This window comes from Aedes albopictus, chromosome 1, assembly GCF_035046485.1.
Source record: "Aedes albopictus strain Foshan chromosome 1, AalbF5, whole genome shotgun sequence".
NCBI classification, from domain to species: domain Eukaryota; kingdom Metazoa; phylum Arthropoda; class Insecta; order Diptera; family Culicidae; genus Aedes; species Aedes albopictus.
Genome location: NC_085136.1, coordinates 62899922 through 62919907, shown reverse-complemented (window position 1 = coordinate 62919907; position 19986 = coordinate 62899922). Strand labels below are relative to the sequence as shown.

The window sequence follows — 19986 nt, the reverse complement described above, 5'->3', positions numbered from 1 at the left end:
AATTGTCTCCTAGCTCTTCAAAATCGCAGAGTGCTGCGCTGCCAGGAGGCTCACGAAAATCCTGTGGGTACGAAAAGCTCCCGGGGAACTCCGGGGTTGGTCAGAATATGGAATTACATAGTCCGCAAACGACCAATTAAACTCCGGTTTACGGTACAAGAAAAAACTTAACTTGTTACTTGAGTAAGATGATCCTAATCTATTTGAAATAGTCATATCACAAAAAAGGAATATGGGATATGTTTCGGGATGAAATGGAAATATAACAGACTTGTAGAACAAATTGCAGTGAGTTTTAAGTGCTTCGAATTCATTATGATTGTACATATATAACGCTCTTTAGTGCAAAAAAAAAAACAAAAAACATGCAGTTTTTCCGTATATTTGGAACTAGCTGTCCTGGCAAGCGTCATACAGCCTGTCTACTGCGTTTTTGACATATAGCTTCATAGAGAAGTGCTCCGCAAAGTCATTGAATGGAAGCCCCACTTTTAAAAAGGGAGAGGGGTCTCAAACTATGCTAAAAACCTTCCCCAAAAAGCATCCACATACAAAATTTCACGCCGATCGGTTCAGTAGTTTCGGATTCCATAAGGGTCAGACAGACTGACAGACAGAAATTCTTTTTAATATACAGGGGGTGGCCAAAATGTTTGGGATAGGCAACTTTTTTTCCTCATAAAAAGTTTAACAAGCTGTAACTTTTCATAGAGTGTATCAAAAAATCTAAAATTTTGACTGTTTGACAACCTATTATATGTGCATCATTATTGGTACAAAATTGAGCTCGATTGGTTAATCTTTCGCGAAGCTAGAACCATTCTGGAAAAACACTATTTTTCAGACAACGAATTTTTGAATTGTCATATCTCGGAAACCAGAGAAACGATTTGAATGAAATTTGTAACGTTTATAAACTACATATCGATACTTGATACGATGTTATCAATTGTATTATTTTCTCAAGACGAAAAAAGTTATACTGGTTTGACATTTTCACCCATATAGAGGAAAATATGTCAAATTTACAATACCACACAAAAATTACTAAATGTGTTCTTCCTTCAATCCAAATAGGCTCTTATATATATTATTAGAGATGTCTTGAGAACAGAAGGAAAAAAAACTTTGGGTATCAAAACTAAAATTTAATGACATTGATGTAAAACATTTATATTTTTTCAAGAAAGGTCCAAAAATTGTCAGTGCATCATAACTTCTTTCAACGCTCAAAAAGTACCCATGTTTGATAAACTTGTGAAGCATTAATACATTGTTGATAAACGTTCAACATTTCATTCAATTCAGTTTACTGGTTTCAGAGATATGACAGTTCAAAAATCAGTTGCCTAAAAAATAGTGTTTTACGAGAGCGATTCTAGCTTCGCGAAAGATTAACCTATCGAGCTTAAATTTGTACCAATAATGCACATATAATAGGGTGACAAACAGTCAAAATTTGAGAATTTTTGATGCACTCTATGAAAAATTACAGCTTGTTGAACTTTTTTGTGAGAGAAAAAAAAAGTTGCCTATCCTAAACATTTTGGCCACCCCTTGTAGATTAAGCTGAAATCCTTTCAGGGCCTCCTTGGACAACTCGATTTTGGTCAAAATGGGACAGTTGCTTCTGGGAGTCAAATATAGTAATGCTTTGGATTTTTGAGGTTTAATGTTTTTTTTTTTAATCATACAGGTGTGACTCACCCTATCATTGTTCAGCCGATACATGTTTGTAGTGTCGTCGTTCGAAAGCAAGCAGTTCAAAAAGGATTACAACTAATCGCATTTGATGGGGGGCCGGCACCAACGACAACATCATCAGCGCCAGCGCCGTATCATCGACATCGGTGGGGCTACTGACTGAGGCGAGAAGGCCTGGAATAAGTGAAGACTAGTTCCGTCCCGACACATGTCGGAGGAAATGTGTGCAGGGGAGCAGAAGAAGACGGTGCAGTGAAGAAAGAAAGGATTGACCAGCGAGTGGACTTTTAGCAGTTTACAACGTAAGTGGCTTTTCTTTGCATTTTAGGTATCTTTGTTTGTCCGGGTTCTAGGAGTTTTGCCGAGCGGTGATTTCGGAACGCGTTGGGAATGTGTGAGCATATTTGCGATAACTTTGTCGAAGTATGTGCAGTAAATGTTGTGCAGTGCATTACTAAGGCTTAGAAACATGAGAATTGAGATTCTAGCATTCGGGATAACTTACTGTTAGCGATCAATCTGTGAGCGGACGATTTGTGAACTTCAGATTAATAATCTGTAGTTCACAAATCGCCCGCTCTCAGCGCTCGCATCGTTTTTGCTCCTATTTGACGTTTGCTCACTACCGCCACCTAATTAACGGTGTGCGAACCACAGTGTATTTAGTATTGGGCGATCATGTCTTCATGACAATGATTTTATTCGCAATTGGTTCCAAGTGATACATCTGTTTGTCCGTGCTTTTAGGATATCACACTGTTGTTACGACGAGAGCAAACTTCAGCTTCTAGGGAGCTCCATTTTTTATAATTTTGATTAATTTGTAAAAAAAAATGGGAATTGATGATGGCTAATGAAAGGTCGCCCATTAACTGAATACAAACAACAATTATAACAAACTTTGAGATGCTTTTCAGGAAAACAAACGCGTACGGAAGTAGTCAAATACGCAAGCAAATATTATGATGAGGGAGCACGAAAATTTTGCGGCTATTTAGAGTTCCCCATTCGGGCTATTTAGCTGGAGAATGTTAAGGTGAATATATGACGAAGCCACACCTCAAATTTTCAAGAGCACGAGCTGAATGAACCAAACGACGGATTGCTCTGAAAAGTTGATCGATTGGTCACCACCGGGGTGTGACCAATCGATCAACTTTTCAGCGCAATCCGTGGTTTGGTTCATTCAGCTCGTGCTCTTGAAAATTTGAGGTATGGCTTCGTCATATAATGTCCTTAACTTCCGAAGAACCGTCATCATGTCGATTCAATCTATTTATTCAACGCAAACGGACATGACAGTCAGTGGTAATGGAGTAGCTGCTTTCGTTTGGGCCTCTGCCAAATCCGATGCCAAAGGCATCGACTCCAGCCATGTTGCTTCAGATGCTGTACGGAGGTAACACGGTATCAAATGCTCCATGGGGGTAAAGTGAACCACTTCAAAGTTTCATAAAACAATCATTTCATGGCTTACTAAACCAAGAAAGTTCCCAAGAACTCATTTCACCCCGACCTCCCCGTTCTCTCTTCGTCATCGCACGCCATCACCAAAATGTGTTTGGTTTGCAGGGAGCCAAAGTCAGGTCAGGCATTACGGTTTGCGGTCGTTCGTCCCACTCCGTGCGTTCGCCCACCCATCACAGTGGAATATCCCATTAAGGATCCGTTTACCGACGACGACGGACGGTCGGCCACCGACCCAAGATGCGTCCCCTGGGAAACCGTCCAGTCGCTGGCAATTTATGTGTTGGAATAATTCTCCAAATGGAGAAGAATTATTGTGCTGTTGAGGCTGAACCGCACTGGGTACAATATCTTTCAATACAAAGTAAGAAGAAGGTATAGTAGGGCGATGCTTCGGCTGAACCTTTTTGATCAAGACTGATTCGACATCCATTACTTTTTTTATTTTCTAAAATGTATTCAATCAAATAATACAATAAGCATTAGTGCAAGTGTACCATTATGACAATAGTGATCCCTTCTTTGTCATATCTTACCTATATTAAGACAATTTTCTACAGGAACCCTAGCAAACTACAAACAAACTAACGGTACGTAACGGAACGATACAAATGAATCAAGGCAGGGAATTCGGTGCAAGAATGCGAAGCAAGAATGCGGCCCATATAGCCGAGGCGGTAAACGCACGGGTATTCAGCATGACCATACTGAGGGTGACGGGTTCGATTCCCGGTCGGTCCAGGATCTTTTCGTAAAGGAAATTTCCTTGACTTCCTTGGGCATAGAGTATCTTCGTGCCTGCCACACGATATACACATGCAAAATGGTCATTGGCAGAGGAAGCTCTAAGTTAAAAACTGTGGAAGTGCTCATAGAACACTAAGCTGAGAAGCAGGCTTTGTCCCAGTGAGGACGTTACGCCAAGAAGAAGAAGAAGAAGAAGAATGCGAAGCATTCGCTTTTGCTGGGGAATAATTTCTCTAAGTATATGCCGACTTAGCTAATGTTTGGAAAATGGAACAATGTTTGAGACGGTCTCACATAGAGCATGATCTTGGCCGGGTCACCACCATGCTGTGGTTTAGTTGTTGAGGTAGAGCATACAAGACGGTGGACTTCTAGCGTTGTGGTTTTGTTAATGTGGAATTTGAACACGAGAATTGTGGGGAATTCTGGTGAACTCAACTGAACGCATGGGAAGACTAAAGCTGTCTAATAGTTAGACAAAGTTATTATTTTGCCAGTGGAATATCTATTGATTAGGATAAAGAAGAAATTACAAACGAAATGGAATACCAATTCTAGCTTCAACATCCTTGTTGTTAGAACTTATAGTTAAACAATAATATTTGACAAATAACACATCTAAATCGATCGTTCGAGCTCGCTATATAACTACTATTTTATTATCAATTATTGATAAAGATTTGTTCAAATATCTTAATCAAATCTCAATGGGGTTTTTTATCTAATTTCAGTCTAACTAAGCAAAAACACCCAATTATGATCGAGTTTATTATTGCACCTCGCTTGATGCCTCATGACCGATTTGGTATCAATTACTAATAAATGTCACATAAAAAATATTGTGAAAGAACTACAATTTTCTTAAAATAATGAGATTGAATAATTGTCCCTCGAATTCTGTTTTCGTCTAGTTCCCGTTATATTTCGGGCATAACCTAGATTCAATTTCCGGCACACCTTCTTCGTAATACTATGGTACATAGGATGGTCAAAAACTACGATTTGGCCGTATGTGTTTAATCGAAAAATCGATCAAATTCTTCGCATGTGTTGAAAGTACGATTGAACAAAAAGCTTTAAATTGTGACAGATGAAGCATTAGGTTGGTGCTTTGATAGACGGGAATTAGATAAGAACCCTATTTGATTAATTGGACAGCTTTTGTTGCATTCTGCAGCAGTGAAATACAAGTTTGAAGTGCTACAGGGCTTTTTTATTCTTCATTCACTTAACCCAATTTACAGCTCTTTTGTCCACTAGGGTACTGGGTGAGCGTTTCCAATGGATCATTGAAGCCAACTTCTTCGCTACTCATCGCATCAAAACAAAAGCGCCACCGTATATGGACGGTAACACAGTGACTAGCAGTCGAGTTACGTCAAACACACAAGGCTACGGTGGCGCTATCTGTTCATTTCATAGCGGCCGTTTTAGTTATTTTAGTGATCCATTGGAAGCTGTACTTAAAGCCTGTATCCGCAATAATCGGGACACAGAAATACAACTGTAACTCTGCAATAGATACATTAAAAATGCTCGAATTTGGCCTAATAAAACCTTACTTAGGATGTGTTAATTTCACCTACAAAATTTCATGTGAATAGGTGCAGTACTTTTTGTTGTAGCAATGAATGAGTAGAATGTGCGCCATTGAATTTTGTACAGCCCCTTGTTTTGCTTGTCAGCGCTGTAACTTTAGAATTTGGCAAAGAAAATGGTTGAACTTTTGAACACAAACCTCTCAATTTACATTTGTTGCATAGGCAAAATTTCAAAAAATTCGATGCACTCTCAACATTTTTTTAGCCGAAACATGTATTGGGACTGAACGTGATTTTAGCCCCTCAGACATCAATTAGTCAGCACCCTTTATTGTTTCGATTGTACTATTGAAAGTACTATACCAATAATCAACAAATTTTGCAGGCATAATATATACATAATCAACTACCTTTTGTGAAAATTTCATGAAAATTGGCAGAGAAATTCAAAAGTTATGAATAGGCAAACATCGCACATGAAAAACACGAAACGTTTTCACTAACACTCACCCGTATCAGTACCAGCAACTTTCAAACCAATTGATCAAAGTTGATGAAATTTTGCAAGAAAGTGTCTCCATAAGTATCATAACTGCTAACGAAATTTTATAATTATCATCACAGAGCTTTGAACTGTAGCGTAAAAGAACCATCTATCATGCGAATGAAAATTGGTCATGATTGTATAAAATGCTCAAATTCACGTCTGTTTGTTTTTCATCCACTGTTAGAAGTAATGCTTCGATTTTTATGAAATTTGGCACAAAAAATGAACATACACCAAAGAGTTCTTACTTAATTATTTTGCTAATTTTACCGATTCATCACAGAGTTACAGCCGTACTTCTGTGTCCCAATTATTGCGGATACAGGCTTTACACTTCGTACAGCGCCTGAATGTATTCTATTCTAATTCTACTATAACGAACTGGTTGCCGTTGCGCTGCTTTCACTTTCTACCCTATCATGGTAGAATGATGAGCACGACGATGTTGATGTGTGGCTGTTGATTGGTCCTTTTTCCAGTCCGATTGGGGGTCCATTTATGAGGTGCCGTTTGTCGATGTCCTTGTATCCGGACCCGTTTGAGCCACGGGCTGCTCTCAGAAGGTAAGAGCAACTGACGAAAGTACCGGAGCTGGGATCGAACCCATGACCAATCTGTTTATGAAGCAAACGTGTAACCAATTACGCCACGGGCCCCGGCTATGGCAACGTTTGTTTCGTGAAAAATCGTCATGAACAAAAACAAAACTTGGCTCAGCTTCTTCTTTGTCAAAGCGCGAGAAATGATAAAAATACGTTGTACATGATGCTGGGTCATTAGGCCGAATGGTCATTAGGACGATTGCAATTTAACAGTTGAGTTATGAAACTGGAAACGGATCATTTTTTAATTGTGCGACTCGCTTAATGCTAATGCTAATAGAAACGGATCTTTTTTTATTACCCCTTTTCAACAATTATTGCCAATAACTATTTAAACAACGAAACTAGAAAGAATATTCAATGCTTAAAAGAAGGAAAAAATATGATTTGAATATCAACAGTTTCAGCGCCAAAAACTATGTTAGCAATGATACTAGAAAGAACAGTCAGGTGTCTCACAATTACAATCTTAAAAAAAAATAGTTATCAACAGTCAAGTTCCAATAAAATGAACATGATTTCACGAAAAAAATGGAAGTCATGGAGTTTCAAAAAATTCTTCAATGTGGGTCCTCAACATTCGATTATTTTTATTCTTACCCACTATTTTACAGCATATTTGTCCACTTAGGCAGCTACACTTCCACTTTTGTACAGCGCACAATGGAAAAAATAGGTATAATATGCGAATAAATTCAATATCTCTGTTCGGAGTGGATGGATTTGAATGAATTTTTGATACAAACTGCAAAAATCTCTACAGTTTCAGATAAGGAGGGTGACATTCGCCGCGCGATGCTAGAAATCAGTGTACCGGGCCCGTTTTACCCCACTCTCTCTCATTTTCACCTTTTTCGAAAAATCCTGGAGTGTTAAATGAATGTTTTAATTAATTCGTGCTTATGTAAAATTTTCCGTAGCATCGAATAGAGCTGGTTTGGCTCACCGCACGGCCTCAAAAATTGAAATATCTTCAAATAACCTCGATGACCCCTATTTCTTTAAAATTTCACATGCATCTCCGCCCGGAGTGGAACGCAATTGATAAAAGCAAGACCAACCTTATGTTAAATTGCTGATACTATTGCGATTTTTTAGAAAAAATTCCACTCTGCGGTAGCCGCCGAGTTCAACCGCAGCTGTCAAAGTCCTACCACAGGCTTGAAAACCATCCTATCATTGAAACTGAAGGCCAAATCAAAGCATGCTTGCAAGGTGAATAGGGCACTGCACTGTTTTGATTTTGTATGGGATTTTGACATTTCCTGGCCTTGTTGTTTACAACATTTCAATAAGAGCAAAAGAGAGGGAGAGAATTTCGTGCAGAGTCCTATTGAACTGAAAACCAACAACATACAATGATCATCGGCGTCGTATCCAAGGCTATCCACTGCATCGCTAGGGCTCGCTAAGGTAGATCGATGATACCTCAGTGAAAATCAGTAGTCTGACAGCTGCGGTAGCTTTTGCGTTCTACCGTAAAACGGAAAGTTTCCTCTAAATTAGCAATATGGAAGTTTTTACACAAATACGAGTTAAATAAGTCATTTATTTTGCGCGCCAGTCAGGAATAGATGAGAATTTTCTCAAAAAGATGCGTGTGAGAGAGAGTATGGTAAAACGAGCTTAATTCACTGATTTTCAGCATCGTGCGGCGAATGACACCCTTATCTGAAACTGTAGAGATTTTTGCAGTTTGTATCAAAAAATTCATTCAAATCCATCCACTCCGAGCAGAGATATTGAATTTATTCGCGTTTTATACCTATTTTTTCCCACTGTGCAGCGCCAAAATGTATTCTATTGTTCTACTATGTCGAACTGGTTGCTTTTCACACTGCCTTCACTTTCGCAGATGAAAAACCGAGAGGAATTACTGGAGAAATCCCGGGAGAGATTCCGAAAGAAATGCCAGCACGGGTCCCGGCACTTATACCTGAAATACCAACACTACACTGAAAGACGGCTTGCGGTTGAAATTACTATTCTGAGGGTCAATTTAAATACACAACGCCACTAAATTTGTGCAGACTGAGTTTTGTTTCAATTCAACAGAATAATGTTTTCAATTTTACCATGGACCCGATTTGCAATTAAAAAAAGTTTCTGTTGGCAACCGGATTCGAACCAAGAACCTTGACATCACCAGGTTCGCACGCTACCACTCGGCTATCGAACCGGTTGAATTGGGAGGAAACAAAACGCACACAAGAAGCGTTTGTTGGTCGATCATCATGTTTTGCCATGGTAAATTTGAAAACATTTCCATACTGGTCATTACCGCAAGCCGTCGTTCAGTGTAGGTTTCTCTGAATATTGTCGCGCTTATGCTTCATTAAGGTTCAATGGCGTACGCTCGCAAGGCATACAACCGTAGTGACACTCGCAAGGCAAAAGAAAAGAAAATATGTTCCTGCCAAAAAAAAACACGTGGATGACAGATGTTTTTCAATGTTTTTGTGATGAACGGCAAAAGTGGCTCAATGAAATGAGTTTGTTTGGTGTCAAACCCCATATAATGGAATAAAATACTTTTAGAATCTGGTAACGCTGTTATGATTAGTAACTGTCGCGCTTTTATCAGAAGCCAGACACAGATAATCGCCATATTCTGATTTTTCATGGGAGGCATAATAGAAATCTTTGAAAGAATCGGTGAAGTAATTTCTGTTGGAATCCCTGAAGGAATTCCGGCTATAATTTCTGAAAGAATCCTTTCAAGATTTTGTAAATCAGGGAGTATTTCATTCCTGTAGGAATCCCGTAGAGAATAGCTGATGGAATCCCGACTAGAAGAATCTAACAAAAATATAACATAATTATAACAAACCATGATATGTATAACTCATTGTGATATAATCATGTTTAACATCTTTGGTGTTTAAAAATATTGTAACTCATTTGTATCATATTATGTTATAAATGTTGTTCAATAACTCATTGTGAAATAATTTAGTTTTGATTTTTTGATATTCAGAACATCATTTTACACAATTGTATCAAAATATGATAGAAACTAGTTTTCTTGAAGATAAAATTTGTATCATATTGTGTTATAATTTTGATCTGATTATAACAAAATAGGTTGTTATTTTGATAAGACCGGTGTACTGTTTGTTACAATTTTAGTTATTTTAACATCATCCTGCATCTAGTTTATAACATAATAAGTTATAGAAAAAATTCATAACATCATAACACAATGTGTTATAAAGTTGATATATTTTTCTAGTCGGGATCTTTAGAGATATCATGGCAGGAATCTTGGATGGAAGCTCAGCAGAAAACCCTAAAAGAACCATGGTAGAAATCCCGGATGGAATTATTAAGGAAATCCCTGAAAAAAAAACTCGGAAAGAGTTTTTGAAGGAATCCTTTCAGAAATTCCAGCAGCAATACCTAAAAAATCTAAGGTTGCCTGAAGAAATCTCGACAGAAATCTATATTCTTTCATGTTCCTTTTCGGGAGGAATCCCTAATGGAATAACAGCAGGAATTTCGGAAATAATCTTTGAAGGAGTTCAATCCCTGAAGGAATGCCGAATAGAATAACTAAAAGAATCCTTTCAGGATTTTCTAACGCCATCCCTGCAGGAATTCCTGAAAAGATCTCAGGAGCGATTCCCTCAGCAATTCCGGAAGCAACATCTGAAAGAATCCCGGGAGGAATCTTGGGAAGATTTTAGAGAGGAATGCCTGAAGAAATTCCGGAAAGATTTCTTGAAGGTTTCTCGAGAAAATCTCATCTTATCTAAACCTAACCGTCTTCACCGTACTCTCTAACCTAATACTTCGCCATACGCTCTACACTATCTTCCATCCTACCATCTACCCAGACTTCACCCTTTTAGTGATCAAGCCTCATCAATAGATAGATACCCATATTGTATGGTATCATTGCTCAAATTACCATTCTGAGGCCATCACCTTGGATTTCGAAATAGCATCAAATATCGCTTTTTGGTTTCTACTCATCGAGCCCGATCGATAGATACCCATATTGCATAGCTCAAACTATCATTCCATGGCCAACATCTTGGATTATGATCCGCCATCTTGGTTTCCATAATGCGTCTGATATTTATTTTTGAGTTCTACTCATCAAACCCTATCGATAGATGTCCATATTGCATAGTATTCGAAGCCTCAATACAGATAAATAGTATACATTCTCAAGTTTTGACAGCCATCTTGGAACCTAAACCGTCATCTTGAATTCTAATACCCCTATAACCACGTCGGCAACCTAAGGAATGTGTATGCCAAATTTGATTGAAATTGATTGACGCATTTCAGAGCTATGCCGGAACATAAGTAGATATCAGCCATGGTTCTACGACATTATCCGGAAAACCATTACCCGGAATGCCATTTACCGGAAAACCATTTATCGGAAAAGATTTTTTCCCGAAATTTGTTTCCAGGTTGCACAGCGATATCCAGACATTTGATCCCATGCTTTTTGTGCCGGTCATCTTTCGACCCAAACCATTACCCGGTCATTTAGCTGAACACTAGTTTCGCCAAATTATGATTATCAGTAAATTGGTTTACCGACAGAGCTGTCATGTAGTTACATTTATGTGGTTCATCTACGAGTTTGTATAAATAATGTGCTGAATATGATTGTTAATTTTTCCATCAGATATTTGCTCTTCTTTTAACATGGGCTGTTCTTACTAGGTTTACTGTTATGGTCGTACAGTTCAAACTATTTCCCGGAAAGACATTTTCCGGAATAATGCCATTCTCAGAAATACATTTTCCGAACTGCCCCATTTTCCGAAATGATCCATTTCCCGGAAAGGCATAGGAAAACCTAAGATCTCAGAAGATGTTTTGGTGTCTTTAAACATAATCTGCTATTTTGTTTCCTATTTCGATTAATTTTATCAGTTGATGATCAAGTTCAAGAAAATCAAGCCTAAAAACTATATTCGGAATATATTTTTTTACGATTATAGAACTAGAACTAGATTCTCGGTTCAGTTCACTTAGCAAAGTTGAGCTGAATGAACATTTTTAGACTGACAGCGAAACTGAAGCTTTTTCATATGACATTTTCTATCTTTCTGTCGAATATTGTGCTTCAAGGTTTATTTACGAAGTCGAACTGTTTACTGTGTAGGAGATTGGCCCTTCTTCAATGTATAGGCTGTTCTTTCTAACGATGTAACGTTACATAATTGGTTGGCGACCAATCTTTTAATTCCATCTAGTGTTTTCCTTCTTTTAAAAAAATGGGTTGTTCTTTTGATTTACCTTGTTATAGAGCTGTTTGATTACCATGTTGTTTATTGGAAATTGCTGCTTTTTTGTAAAAGTTTTGCCCTTCTTTAATTGCATCAAGTTGCATCGTGCCAAGCTTGATTAGCGAAACTATTAAGTTTGTTGTAAATTGTTAAAACGTCATTTTGCTCAGGGAACGGGGTGAAACGAAACACAGAATCATAACAAAGCAACAAAAAAAAAACATTTCCATTAGTGTTTTTCGATGCCCCACAGAGTTAAAATTAAAAATGAATCCCGTTGGTTTGCATGAGGTGTCATTCAATCCAACGGGGTAGAAGGCCCAAGTCACAGAGAGTCACGGTAGCGCAGGGTTTAGTTGTGCAGAAGTCATTGTGACTTACTTCTAACATATACATTCTTACTTGCTAGAAGTAAGTCACAATGACTTCTGTGCAACAAAACTCTGCGCCACCGTGACTCTTCTGTGAAAAGTGTTCTATTTGAGAGTAAATATGTATGATTCCGGTAAATAGAACATTCCGGTAAATGGTTTTCCGGAAAATGGCATTCCGGGTAATGATTTTCCGGGTAATGGTATAGAATCATCAGCCATTCCATAGAAAACTTGGTGAAACTTGGTCAAACTTGGTTTATTGAAAATAATTAGAACCGTATTTTTTTTTATTTCGTCATGAGGGTGACCAATTTTCAGATAGGATGGTCCTAAAAATCAAGGTTTTTAAAAATTCAGTAATTTTTCAGTAAATGAACTTTAACCGAGATCCGCACAGCCGATCTCGGCATTCTGTTTTAAGTGTGCAGACGGTGTGACCCTTTACAACGCGACTGTTTGAAAATTAGCAGAATCTGTGTGACCTGTGTTGATTTGTTTATAAGAAATTCATCAACGCAATCTGTTAGACTGATAGCCGAGATCTCCCAAAGTTAACAAAGTTTAATGGAGTTTTAGGCCCTAAAACCATAATTTGGTATGGGGAAGATATCTGGAGTCCAAAAATGGTGACCAAAATATCCAAGATGGCGGTCTTAAATCGATATGACGACTACAAATTCAGTATGGCTAAAAATGCAGTTTCAGGCTCTAAAACCGTGGAATATGGGTGTATTTGGAATGGGGAAGATGTCTGGAGTCCAAAAATGGCGACCAGAACATCCAAGATGGAGGTCTAAAGGTCAATATGGCGGCTTCTAATTGGGTATTGGGCTCTAAAGTCATCCAATATGGGTATATTTGGTATGGGGAAGATGACCGGAGTTCAAAAATGGCGACCAGAGTCTCCAAGATCCTAAAATGGCGGTTCAAAATTCAACATTGAGGCTTTTTTTAAGAGTTTCAGGCCCAAACTTCAAAAGCCAGATAAACGGTATGATTTCTGGTGCCATGAAAAGGATTTTTGTTATACGTATTAATGTGCGGTGTGCATCAGCAGCATGTCACTTGGATTTTGTTGAAATTAGTTTTCGAAGCCACGAGAAAGGCGCCATCGCCGCTAGGTGGATTAATTAGGGTTTAGTGATGAGAACGGGAGATAATTGTATGGCCAGTTAATTAGCTCATAGGGTATTGGTTCCCTTATTAAGCATGTGGCCCCCATTTTCATCCTACGAAAAAAAAGGATTGAAGCGTTGTTTGTTTTGTTTAATATTTTTGTATTTTTTGTTAGAAGTGAGCACGCATGAAAACAAAAAGAACGGAATCAATCGGTGCCGTAATCGTCTGTTTTCGAATAGGATGAAAATGGGAGCGTGAGATTACTGATGGCACACACACCCTATCTAGTCCAAATTTGAGAACTTTTGGCATCTTTTAGAAAAAGTTACAAATAACGATCATTTTTGGTAAGTGATAATTGTGTCTATTGCATCTATGCATTATGATTCCTAAAATGCTACGCATTGCTGGTGAACTAAATCACGCTGAAAAATCGACAGTAAAAATAACCATATTCGACGTAAAGTCAAAAGAAATTTGACATTGTTTTGGCCGCAATGAGAATGTATGGTTGTTTTTACAATCCTGTAAGATTGTTCTTACAATCCTGTATCATTGTTCCTCAATCGGAAATCTGATTGAAATAACAATAGTTTCAGGCTTTAGACGTGTGCTATCAAGCTTGACATCTACAATATTATGGTAGTTTCAGAAATAGTTTTCTTTTACTTTCAATAATATATTCATTGGAATACAACATGCTTGTTTTTTTTCTCTGGGTTATTATTATTCATATTTAAAAAATAAAAAAAAAGATTCTTACAGAAAAGTTAGGGTATCTCCTGATTAATCAAATTTACAACTTTTCAAAAAGATCTTACCTTATATTCCGCATGCCACACTAATTAAAGGTAATTTTCAATAATGCTTTTCGTTACAACAGCTTTGCATAACTTAAAAACTAATACTTTTCCAGCATTAGCAAAGTAGTAAATGCTTTGCAAAACAAAACATTCTGATTGGTTTGACAGAAGTAACCGAGGGGTTCGTCTGTAAAACATTTGTATCAAAATACTCTGATTGATTTCATGTTAAATATTGTGGTTTTTACAAACCTTTTCGACGCCGAGGGTATGGTCAGTTAAATTGACTTAGAAACATAGTAGAAATATGTTAATTTCCACAAGAGTCGCCAGTGTTTTATGGATTGTTAAATCAAACAGAACCTCAAATGGATTTTCAATAAGCAAATCTGTTTAAAACTATAAGAATTCACATAATTTCAAAAGAGTTTCAATGTGTAAATTCAACAAACATTACTTTAGTTTCAATGTTAACGCTTTTCTCTCCATGTGATTTCCGTAGCTTTCCCCTCCTTATAAACACAGCTACCACGAATACGAATCGAACCATGCGAAAGCCATGCTGATCGGTTCATCCATTCGTGAGTTTTTTTTGTCTCAAAGGAACTTCAAACTCATTTTGATATATATAGATATACTAACTGTCCCAAGGCAAACTTTGTCTTGCCTACTTCGTGTTCTAACGTTTCTGCGGAAATTCTCAAAAGAAATCCATTAAAAAATCACTGGAATACACAGAAGACATACAGAGGATACTTAAAATAACTGGGACAGGCAAAATTTTCACTTTTCAAAATATATTCAACTAGCTGTAACTTTTCGAAAATGACATCGAATATTCTCAATTTTTTACTGTGAGTTCATCAACTAGTTATGTATCAGTGATCCAATTTTGGAAAAGTTATGGATTTTCTACATGAAATTAGAAAGATACTAGAAAAATGTATAATTATCCGATAGCCAACTTCGAGCTGTTATATCTCGGGAATCAATGAACCGAATGCTATGAAATTTTGATCACTTATGACTAATATAATGAGCTTCGAAAAACATTTGACTTAATTTGAAATTATATATAAGAAAAAAGTTATAGCGATTTCATTTATTCTATGTTTTTTTAGTAAATTAATCTATTTTTCATATGCATCCCATTACCTTTTCAATTTAATGCCGGCAATTTGGTTGCTTTCCTTCGAAACATAAATATATTCAAGTCAATTAGAGGGAACTATAATTACTATCCAAAATTTTGAAACGATGATGAAGTTTCGGATAAATTGCTGTTATATTAGAAAAAATAATTTGATCGTTTTAATTTTCTTTCATGTAAAGATTTTAAAGTTCAGTCAAAAGTTTTCAATAGCTCATTATATTAGTCATACATTGTCAAAATTTTATTGCATTCGCTTGGTTGAATACGGAGATAAAACAGCTCAAAGTTGGCTATCGGATAATTATACCTTTTTGTAGAATCTTTCTAACTTCATATAGAAAAGCTCGATAATTGGATCACTGATACATAACTAGTTGATGAACTCACAGTAAAAATTTGAGAATATTCGATGCCCTTTTCGAAAAGTTACAGCTAGTTGAACCTTTTTTGAAAAGTGAAAATTTTACCTGTCCCAGTTATTTTGAGTATCCCCTGGTCAAATTCTTTATAATAATTTCTGCAGGAATCGTAGAAGGCATTTTTAGAGTAATCGAAGGTGGAAATCCCGGATAACAATTCTGTAAAAATCTTTTAGAAGGAAGATCATGGAGGAATACCCAGACAGAACACCAATAAAGTAATTCCAAAACAATAATGATTTTTTTAGTGATGAGAACTTTTGGCACCTTTTGATGCACTTTAGAAAAAGTGGCAAATTGTTGATTGTTTTTGGTAAGTCAAAATTGTGTCTATTGCCTCTATGCTTTATGACTCCTAAAATGCTACGCATTGCTGGAGAACTAAACGTTTGATTTGATAAATATCATGAAGCATTCCTAGATTACTCAAATTGAATTCCTTGAACTCTTATTGTACAAGACAAAAAGCATTTCAAGAGTCAGATTCCATTTGCCTTAAAACATGCAATCGATTATTCCACTTGATGGAGTGGCAATAATCCACATAGGGTGCCTTTCTTTCCTAAACGAACCGTACCTAATTTACGAATCCGGATCCACACATTCCATTTGTTGTGCTACCTACTCAATAATGGTTGAAAACACACAACAGCCGTGTTCGTGTTTTATCCCCATATGGGGAATAATCGGCAATAAGTTTCACTTCCTTATGTCGACTTTAACGAGACTGCAACACGCCATCTGCCTTCCAAAGAAGAATGACCACCACCACTGTCCTACAAACTACCATGCGTCTACATCGAGACGGATTTGAATCATCGTAACACAATGAAAACGAAAGTGCATGTATTTACGTACAAATGTACAAACCAATATAGATTTAGTACGAGTCGTAAACTGTTTATCGAATTTTTCAGTTGATGATCCATTCAAACTCATAAGATCGCCTAAGTGAACCCTACGGTTTTATACCCTTTCTTTATAGCTTTGAGAAACCGGTCCATCGTCTTCATCAATTTTCTTCGATTGTCAGCTGCTGCCACTTACCACACCAGACTCCTCTGGTTCGGTATTTTACTCCGACGAAACCACAATGGACCGGACTCCAGATTGGACGTCCGTCCGCCCATAAACAACATCAAAAGCGATGTGTTCGGTTCGATTCGAGTCAAGCTAGACCAGCAGCAGTAGCAGAAGGAAAGATTCTCCAATCCTCCAACCCTTTCCTAGGGTACTATTCACGATACCTTCATCACCGATCGCTCTATAAATGGCATTCCAGAATAGACTAGAGTAAAGGTTCCTACTGTGCATAGCTGACGGGCAAAACTCTCACCGCAATACATGGACTGCCGGGTCATGCCACGTGGAGGAAATCATTTATCACTCCACACAGCTGCCCCCCAATCCGGCTCCCCGAAGTTTTCCATCCCCACCTTCGAGTGAAGAAGAAAAATGTTATCAACTTCTACTTTCTTGTCCATTCTCAGCCATCATCGTACCAGTTCTAGCAGGAACACCTTCCATAGCTACTACCTCTACTGTCAGTCGTGTCGTGCCCTGCCATCGCCATGTACCAATCCCACCCCATTATGATTGCTGTTTGTTCTTCGGCGGAAGTGCTCGGAGTTCTCATCCTCCGCTTCCTACTTCACGGGTGCCCTCAAGCTGCAGAAAACCGATTGCTGCCTGTCAGTTGAATGTTTTCACTAGTTCCATCAGCCATCAGCAGTGTTCGATTGAGGACGACGGGGAAAACGTAAACAACTGTTTCCGCCGACGGCGTCACCACACCAGGCCGCGCAGCTGAGTAGAAATAATCGATATCTCCTCGCGGAGGACGAGTGCGCCCCCTGAAGATCGAACCCAAGATGGTTAGGTTTTCCCGGGAATGAAAACTCCTTCGTTATCTGTCATGACCATTGGTGTCTGGTCGTGGTTTTATAGTAGTTATGTATGTAACGAGTTGCAAAATGAAGATTCTTACATACCGAATCGTATTTCCGCAGCAATTTCCCGAATAAAAAATACAGTAGAAAAACCGAACGTTGTATTGTAACAGTACTATTTAAAACCATATTTTTACAATAGACACCACTGTAAAAATAAAAAATACAAAAACAATAACATGTATTGTAGACACCATACAGTAAATTGTAAATAAGATTTTTACAATATTCTATACGGGTGGTTAAGTATCGTAACAATATAAAAAAATATTTTTCTCCATATATATTTTTTTGCAAAACCATACATTATATTGTAAATGAATTGTTATAAATACTGATACGTGGGTTTCAATAAACCGTACATTTTATGGTACACATATGATTTCAAACAATAAAATGTACCGTAAATATATTGTTTTTGATTGTAGTTTCACTACTGGTTATACATTAAAATAAATGGTTTTGGAATGGTTCTTTTTTGTTATGTTTACATTACATAAACCATATAATGTTATATTATCTTGTCATTTTCCTCCTGTTAATGGCATCTTAGGCTTACTAACATTATGAGAATGCGCTTTGGGAATTCTCCAGAGCGTTTTGGATAACCCTTCTTATTGGATCGCCCACGTCTAAGTCTAGGTCGAGGTCTGAGTAGTCTCTGATTGCATTAACAGTTGAAGCTTAGGCTCCCATGCCCCACCAGCCAGATACCGGGTTTCGCAAACTAAGCATTATTTGTGGCAACACTTTGAGCGGCATGATGGAACTATGCCGAGCGCGCTAAGTATTATTACACCACTAATGTAGTTGCATGAAGTGGGTGACGAGGTACATAAGTATCATTACAGCGTGCTTAACCGTTATTGCAATATTGAGGCTCCAGTTTGCCTAAAGTTTGAAATACACGGGGAAATACATAACAACTCATGAGAAAACTGTTCGATTCAAGTATAAGTTGGGTTAAAAAGCGAACTCACAGACAAACCTATAATAGTCAGTATTCAGTCCAGTCCATATGTTAAAGATGGCTCTACGTCAAAGATAAAGTTCGTCAATCATATTCCTCTCATCGCACTCTATATACCTAGCCCACCATATCTCTTGGATCTGCAGTTCTTAAGACATCTGGTTTACTACTTATTTAAACATTTTATTGACTTTAAATTGATGTTTCAACTTATTCACTTTTTTCTTTCCTTTCATTTGCATCAAAAAAGTCACAAACATCAACAAAACAAAGCACGGAAAAAATCTAAAACTGAATAAAAAATTAAAAATGCACGGAAAAATCTGGCGTTCGATTTGAATAGGTCCTATCAACATAGGAATCACAGCAAACATACGACCTATTCATATCGAACGCCAGTAATAATGTTTCGGAAAAGTGAATGGTTCAAACGTAAGAAAAACAGTATAACATATTGTTGCATAAAAATCGAATGTAAATGTATAGTAGCTACAATGTGCGAAGCTTTTAGTGAACTATTTCATTACAATATACATTATTGTAGCTGGTACACTGTATGGTGCAGGAATGGTTTTCACCAAACACCCTATGGTTAGTTTTTATCCGGGTTAAAACGACCAAAAGTATTCAATAACAAAGAAGATTGCCATTCTTACAACAAGCACGTTTCCGGCAATCCATTAACGGGGCTTTCAACAGTTCAATTGTTTTCATATCGCATTGCGCAATACCTACTTGCACTTTATGGTTGCATATTTTCTAAAGCAGCCAGCTAGTTCTTGCTATGAGCATCTGCAGCTTCAGTTCAGCAGTCATCCAACGCCTACTTCTGTGGCGTTCGATCAACGACACGGCAGGCGGCGGCTGAATCGAAACGAAAAATCGAGTGGGCTAGGTACGGTTGGTACGTGACCAAGTCGAACTTTTCCAACTGTGCATTCGTGTGCACTTTTCCGTATCCGATTCTGACAAGACGACGCCACGGTTAGTACTAGTACTAGGTACGATACCACTCTTAGTTCTCAATAAAACAGATTAGTTTGCATGTTTCCACGTATTGCTGCAGCAATAATCGAGTGACTTTTGCGGAACTAAAATTTTTCAACTGTCAGACTACGTCTGGTGTGAACAGGTTAATTTACTGAATAGACGAGTGCACCTCACTGACGAAGTTCACTCCCTCCGAGAATTTTGACACTACACTTTCACCATGTAGGTACTACCCAGCTTTAAATTGAAATATTTTATTTTGCTTCGCTTTCTCGACAATTAAGTCCAAATATCAGTCAGTACATGAACTATTTGCAAATGATTTACTTTGAGTGCAACATTATGTCAA

The 19986-nt window shown here is 37.6% G+C and overlaps 1 protein-coding gene across 1 annotated transcript in view; it reads left to right on the top strand.

Moving 5' to 3' along the window:
- LOC109401938 (AF4/FMR2 family member lilli) overlaps positions 1–19986 on the top strand; it is a 601758-nt gene that overhangs the window by 11441 nt on the left and 570331 nt on the right. The window contains 1 exon segment of the mRNA XM_062844653.1: positions 1740–2006. The gene's annotated coding sequence lies outside the window, so the exon portion shown is untranslated.